The sequence below is a fragment of the Fukomys damarensis genome, unplaced genomic scaffold (assembly GCF_012274545.1).
Source record: "Fukomys damarensis isolate Sample0158 unplaced genomic scaffold, DMR_v1.0_HiC HiC_scaffold_37, whole genome shotgun sequence".
NCBI classification, from domain to species: Eukaryota; Metazoa; Chordata; class Mammalia; order Rodentia; family Bathyergidae; genus Fukomys; species Fukomys damarensis.
The window spans coordinates 32,779,603-32,787,737 of record NW_022900949.1 but is presented as its reverse complement, the minus strand read 5'-3'; positions in this window follow the sequence as shown (position 1 = coordinate 32,787,737).

Genomic DNA, 8,135 nt, shown 5'->3' with positions numbered 1-8,135 from the left:
GGGAAGATCGCACGTTGATTTTCTTGGAGAAGCTTTCTGCAGCTGGTTTTCCTGATACGAACTGAGCTGTTCCCCCCAGAAGAGCTCAGATCCTCGCTGTCACTGAGAATGGCTGCTGTTCTTTTTAAGGGAGCTCTGGTCTTTATCGTGAGCATCACTTCCTGGCTCCAGTGCAGATCCCTCATCCTGGTGGCACAAATCCTTCACCCCACCGGTGCCGGCTTTCTAGTTTCTACCACTGGCCTTTGGGGCTTCTTGGTGCAGATCCTTGAGATGGACTTAAGTGACACACTGCCATGGGCTCTAGGCCTCTGGCTGGCCTTTGGGTCTCTAGCGTTTGGACAGATTTGTTGCACTCTTCTGCATTTGGCTCTCTTGGTGAATATAAAATATTCCTGTACTAAATCTCTTCCCTTGCAAACCCCTACTACAACAATGTGTTTGCTGTGGCTTGGGTTTGTCTGTCCCCTAGAGGTTCACATGCAGGGTGCTAGGCCCCCAGTGTGGACCTTTCAGAGGTGGGGCCTGGTGGGAAGTGACCCCCTTGGAAGGGATTAATGTGCACCTCATGGGAGTGGGGTGGGGAGGACAGGAGCTGAGGCTTTGAGCTGTGGCTGGGCTGGCAGGAACCAGCAAGGGTGAAAAAGGCCACAGCTGGAGGGAGACGAAGAGCTGGAGGGAGTGCTCAGAATGGAGCCCACAGAGAGGGGGAAGTTTAGAAAGTAGTAAGGCCATGGGGTGGCTAATTTTGCATTTCAAAAACATGGACTATTAAGAGTGGGCTAGGATAGAAGTAATAGGAGAGTCAAGGGGTCCGATCAAAGAGAATTTAACCTCTCACCTGAACTGGGACTTGTCTGGACCCAAAGGGAGACGGGTGGAGCACCGTGAGGGCCAGGTGAGTGGCAGAGGGGAGCTGCACTTGGGATCTGTGGCCGGGACTGAGCTGCTTTGACAGCGAGATGCAGTCCCAGGGCCACTGTGAAATGGCGTGAGGTCAGGGATGCATTCACGAGATCTGGGGTGAGAATTCACCTGCTTAGGAAAAGGACTCAGGCTGGGAAGCCTTGTTGTAAATTGATCCTCCCCAAATTAATACATGCATTTATTTCAGTTCTATGTAGAAACTCAATTTTGTTTGCTTTTGGCTCTGAGCAAAATGGTTTTAAAATTTATGTGAACTAAAAACACTTACCTGCAGAGCAGTGAGATAAGCACAGAGGCTATTTCACATGCGTGGTAGAACGATTGCCCTTGGGGGAGGAGAGAGGGGAAGGGAGCAATGAAAGTCAGAGGCTCCTGTGGATGCTGCAACTACTTCAAGGAGCTCCAGTCTGCACTTTTTTGGCTCTGAGCAAAATGGTTTTAAAATTTATGTGAACTAAAAACACTCACCTGCAGAGCAGGCTATTTCACATGCGTGGTAGAACTTTTTAAAATTTATGTGAACTAAAAACACTCACCTGCAGAGCAGTGAGATAAGCACAGAGGCTATTTCACATGCGTGGTAGAATGATTGCCCTTGGGGGAGGAGAGAGGGGAAGGGAGCGATGAAAGTCAGAGGCTCCTGTGGATGCTGCAACTACTTCAAGGAGCTCTAGTCTGCACCTGAGTCCAGGAAAGAGAGAAAACCACGCATGGAATTACAAGCAGGACAGCATCACTGCCCTCAGGAAAGAGAAAGTTGGTGACAAGTATTGTTCAATCCTCTCCACCTGCTCCTTGTCCCCACCTCCAGCTGACAAACATATGTCCAGGGAGAAAGGATTTTGTTGTTTATTTTCTCAGCATTGGGGCCCTGTCAGCCCAGGGAAGGCAGACTCAAAAGTCTTGGGGACCAGGCAAGAAAGGCCGCCTTTGAAAGCACCTGCCAGTGCTTAGGATGTGGTGTGCGGCGTGCTCTAGGGTGTGTTCTGGATGGCAGCCAGCCCCAGCTCTGTGGCGCACCCACCTCTTTAGGCTGGATGGACAGAGGCTGTGACTCAGGGTGAGTTCCCCGTGGGTCCTCCGGCCCCAGCCCCCCAGGGTGTTCTCAGCTTCTGACTCGGCAGTCATGAGATGCATGACTCATCCCAACTCACCCCCTTTTCACACCATGCTGTCTTTAGGATCCTTGTACTTTGCAGGGACTTCTGCCTGGAAAATGGTCTGCTCCCTGGTGTGCAGTCTCCAGATTTCTGATCCAAGTGTTCTGAGGTGGCCCAGATGACTGCTTCCAGTTCCTCATGGGACCGTGCTGTAGGCAGTGTCCCCATGCATGGTGACCCACTCCACCCCACCCCATGAGAACCTGTTCAGGATCACTGCCCCCAGGGCATGAGCTCTTCATTTGCAGAGGCCCCTGCTGGTCCACAATGGCTGCACCTTCCCGATCTCTTCCTCTCTGTGCCAGAAGCCAGTGCCAATGCTGGGCTTGCCCAGCCTTTTGATTTCTGTACTAAAGTGATCTACACTTGCCTTAATTTGCATTTTCCCAGTAAGTTATGTTCTCTCTTCATATATTTGATAGCCTTTGACATTTCCTCTTTCTTTTTGTTTACTTCAATCCTTTTGCCTCCTTTTCTAATGGAGTTTGCACTGGCTTGTCTCTCCCCCAAACTCAATGCTGGGCTTGCCCAGCCTTTTGATTTCTGTACTAAAGTGATCTACACTTGCCTTAATTTGCATTTTCCCAGTAAGTTATGTTCTCTCTTCATATATTTGATAGCCTTTGACATTTCTCTTTCTTTTTGTTTACTTCAATCCTTTTGCCTCCTTTTCTAATGGAGTTTGTTATGGCTTGTCTCTAGATGTCCCCCAAAGCCTCACATGGTCATGGATAAGGCTTTTCAGAGGTGGCTGGATCTAGGGTGTGTGACAATGGGATTAAATTTGTGTTGCTGGGATTATGGGTGTGTGGTTACTAAATTGGTCCACTGATTGGTTTGACATAGTTCTGGGTGTGGACAATGGGAAGGCCCACCTGTGTGAGGGTGGCACCATCCAAATACATGTAGCCTGGATAGAATATAAGACACAGAGAGAGCGCTGCCGTTATCACTTGCTGCTTGCTGCTTTCCTGCCTTCCGCCCACTATATATAGCCTTTGACATTTCCTCTTTCTTTTTGTTTACTTCAATCCTTTTGCCTCCTTTTCTAATGGAGTTTGCTATGGCTTGTCTCTAGATGTCCCCCAAAGCCTCACATGGTCATGGATAAGGCTTTTCAGAGGTGGCTGGATCTAGGGTGTGTGACAATGGGATTAAATTTGTGTTGCTGGGATTATGGGTGTGTGGTTACTAAATTGGTCCACTGATTGGTTTGACATAGTTCTGGGTGTGGACAATGGAAAGGCCCACCTGTGTGAGGGTGGCACCATCCAAATACATGTAGCCTGGATAGAATATAAGACACAGAGAGAGCGCTGCCGTTATCACTTGCTGCTTGCTGCTTTCCTGCCTTCCGCCCACTATAGACTGTTTCTCCTCTGCCAAGCCCCCCTGCCTTGGAGCCAGCTGACTATGAACTGAAACCTCTGCAAACTGGGCACCAAAATAAACCTTTCCTCCTTTAACTTTCATAGTTGGATATTTTGTTTCAGTAATAAGGAAAGTAACTAAGACAGAGTTATAGTCTCTTTGCCAGTGGATTTACAGTTGTTTATATCTGTATCTCTGTATTTGATGCTCTATATCAGTCCCTTTTCACTCCTAGATACTGGAAATATCTTGCTCGAATCTACTAACTGCCTATTACCTTGGTCTCAAGTGTCTCTTAGAGCAGGAATCCCTGATTTTGATCCAAATGAATTAATCCACCTTGCCTGGTGATTTTTACTTTGGAGCTCATTTAGGAAGTTCTCTCCCAGTGGATGCCACAGTTCCCCAACTCATCCTCCATGTGTTAATGGCCCAAGAAGGTGCTTTTAGGGGCAATCCTTCGGCCTGGAGCTGCTCCTCCGATAAGTGACTGTTAATGCTTCTTTGAAGCTGTCTTACTTCAGACGAGGCCCTCCAGAGACATCCGCAGGGAGCCAGACACAACTGCCCAGTCACTCTGTCACTCCTTCAGGTGACCCAGAGTAAACTTTGCTAAACAATCACAATCCTGAATTCTCCTCCCAGGAGGTGTTTCTGTCTGGCATTTCTGAACAAGCGATGCAGGACATGTGAGCTTGAACTGAGCATGTCAGGCGCGTGCCCGTCTCTTGGGAGATGACTGGTTTCCCCCGAAGAACCCCCGCTTTCTTTGTCCAGGGAGATGCTGCCCTGGGAATTTTCCTCAGTTCTCCCCACAGCTTCACATTCTTTCCTCTCCTGGTTGTGGCTACCAGCTTTGCTCTCAAGGAGTGGCCCATTGTCTTTGGCTCTGTGGTTTTATTTATTTATTTATTTATTGGCTCTGTGTGTTTAACTTGTGGTTTTATTTTCCACTTTAAGGTTTTCAATCCTTCTGGAAGTGACCTTTGTATATAGCAGCTATAGAAAAAAAAAAATAAAACCAGATGCCTACTACCACCATCTACAAAGGGAGATGCTACTTTATATGTAGATTAATTCAGAGATAGTTGATATCTTCGTAGTAATAAAGCATCCCATTTAAGAACATTAAATGACAGTTTTTCAGGCCTTAAAACACCACTTAAAAACTACCCCCTAGACTTTTATGTACTCTTTGGTAAGGCGATTCCTAGACACTATCCATTTTATCACTGCCATGAATGGTAGCTATTTTGTTTATTGTATTTTCTAATTGGGGTAGAGAAATGCTATTGAGTTTTGTATCCATCAGCCTTGATGAATTTCTATTAGACTTAAAAGTTTGTATTTTGATTTTTAAATCTATGACATATGTAGAAGATGTCATGTACGAATATAAATGTTATATACTAAGATGAATATGTAAATAAAGTGATGCGTGCCTGTCTATTTATAGATGCAAGGACAGTTTTATCTCTTCTCTTTTGCCCCTGATACCTGTGATGTCTGCTTATTTCCTCATAGTTTCCACCAGCCCTCCCATGCTCTAGGAAACACTGCAGGGACTGCCTGCACTCCTGCATGGTCCTCATTCTTAAGAGAATATGTCTAAAGGTATTTTAAGGGTGCTGTTTTTGTTTGTAACCTTGGTGAAGGTAAGGGAGTTTCCTTCTAGGCTTAATTTGTCAAGGAGTCTTGGGGCTGGGCTGGCACTCAATGTTGAAGGCTTGCTCAGCATGCACAAAGCTCTGGGTTTGATCTCCAGCTCTGCAAAAGAAAAAAAGTCTTTTTATTAGTGTTATTGTTATTGTAATTGTATAAGTAAGTGTTCAGTGTCATCAATGACTTCTCTGCATCTACTTTACTACATCACAAGTAACATTAATATATTTTCTAATGCTGAATCATTCTTATGTTCCTGGGATAAACCCTACCTTGTTAAAGTGTATATATTTTGACACATTTATATTCTACTTGCTAATATTTTATTTAGGCTTTTGCATGTGCATTTGTAAGTACTATGAGCTCCTTTTCTTTTTTCTCTTCCTTTCTCCTCTTTTTAAGTTCAGTTTAGTAACCCACACCACAGCAGCCTCTTTTATTAGTCCACGTTTTGTTGTCACAAGATACCTGGGCCTAGGTGCTTTATAAAGAAAAAAGACCCTATTTAGAGCACAGTTCTGGAGGTTTGGGAATATGGTGCCAGTATCCTGGTAAGCTACCTTCCTCTGTCCCTGACTGTGTCATAGGGTGGCACATGGCACTATGTTAGGAAGGTCTGCAAGAGATGAGAGGTCATGTGGTGAGACAGGAAGTCAGAAGGATCCAGGGCCAGTGATGCTCTTTTTATAGCAACCCATCTCGAGGGAAGTAATTTCAGTCCCTTGAGAATGGCATGAAGCCCTTCCTTGGGCAGTGCCCCTGTGATCTAATGACCTGCCTCTGGGCCCACCTCCTAAAGCTTCCACCTCGAAACATTACCAGAGTGGGAACCAAGGTTCCAGCATATGGCCCACTGGGGATATATTCAAGCCATATTCAACCCATGGCACCCTGCAAAATGATCTTAGCAGTTTTTACTCTTTTTACTTCTTTTTGTTCTGAGACAACTGGAATATTAAAGGTGCACCTTGAAAGTTGGGTGGAAATCTGTCATAAAATCATCTGGGCAAGGGGTTCATCAAGAGAGGAATATTAGATCTCAATTTATTTATCTGTCATTGGCTTATTCAAAATTTCTGTTTGTTTTTGTGACAAGTTTTGCATTTTTTCTTTTCCCAGAAATTTATCTTTTTGCCTTCTTAATTTATTAGCACAAAGTTATTTGTTATACTCTTATTACTGGAAAAAGCCTTTTGTATCCAAAATGAAGTTTTCTTCACTCTGTATTTACTTTCTATTCTCTCTCCTCCCTCACCTCCCTGAGATTTCACTATGACCAGACTTACTGTCCTGCTTCATTGATTTCTCATCTTAACTATTTCCTCCCTTGTTGCTTTTTCTTGATTTAAATGTTTACTTAATTTTTTCTATATTTTTGGTTCCTAGTAATTTTATATAAAATACAGTAATAACTTTCTCATTAAACACTGATTGACCACATCCCAGTTTGTAAGGATTTAACATTTTTCAGATTTTTTTGAACCAAAGGTTATTTAGTAAGACATGATTTTGTTTCTGGACACATGAGACCCGGAGAGGAATCTTTTCATTATTAAGTTCTAATTTTATTACCTTACATCAAAGTTTGATGACTCAGTGGAATGAGGCAAGCCTTCCTTTAAATGGTTATAAATGGCCCCAAGTCTTTGTCAGTATTTCATATGTGTTCAGAGAGAATTCTCTGAATTTTGATTATCTGTGTGTGTGTGTGTGTGAGTGTGTGTGTGTGTGATGCTCTATGTATTTCAAATAGCTAAAATTTATTGATTGAATTATTAAGCTGTTTTAGGTCAAAAGCATTATAACCCCAAAGAGCCAGCTGAGGAATATTTGATATGTTTTCCCTCCCACAGTGTGCGTCAGCATTGGGGTAAAGAAAAAAAATACCAAAGTGGGAAAGATAATAAATTAGGATTTAAAGAATGCCAGAAAGGATGATGTGGGGCTGGGGATTTAGCTTGATGATGCCACTGCCTGACTCACAAGCACAAGGTTCTGAGTTCAATCTCTGGTACAAAACAAACAAACAAAGAAAAAAACCCAAAAACCAAAAAACAAAGAAAGGATGATGTTTGTATTAGAGTTCTTCAGGGAAACAGGACAAATAGGGGTGTGTGCACACACCTATACACACATGAGTGTACACACATGCACACGCGCACACACACCTATGCATTGCATACCTATATATGTACCCACACACATGTATTTACACCTATACACATATACATATGTGTGTACATATAATTCCACACATTCACATTCAGTTTTGCGTCGCCTAATATCTGTCGACAGTGGCCCACATAAAGCCTGGGCACTATGACCTAGGGTTGTGTGAGGACGTCAGTGACAAAATCTCCTAGTGGTGCAGTTCTCAGAACATATCCCTATCATTATGTGATGGATGACCGTGTGTGTGTGTGTGTGTGTGTGTGTGTGTGTGTGTGTGTGTGATTTAGAAGGAATCAGCTCATGCAACTATGGAGGCCAACAGGTCCCAAGATCTGCAGAGTAAATTGGAGAACTGGGGCCCAGGAGGAGACGGTGGTGCTCCAGTCTAAATGCCAGCAGCGTGACAACCCAGGAGGAATTGATCCAGTTCAAGCCCAAAGGGGGAAATAAGCCAGTGTCCCAGTCCAAAGGGTGCCAGGCAGGAAGAATTCTCTTGCACTTGGGGAAAGATCTGCATTTTTGTGCCATTCGGGCCTTCAACTGATGGGACAAGACCCACCACCTTAAGGAGGCCATATATTTACTGTCAGTGGAATCTGAAATGCCCTCACGGAATCACCCAGAACAGTGCTAGGTCAAATCTCTGGGCACCCCACAGCCTGGTCAAGATGCAGATACCATCTCTTGTCTGTAGCACAAGTGGAAAAAACACTGTTTGAGGCAGGTGGAAGAATGCTTTGCCTGTCACAGCGGGAGAGAAGGGGGCCTGAAGATGAAACGGGAACTGGGAGACTTGTCAATGGGATGTTGAAAGACCGGTATAATAAAACAATGAATATTTGT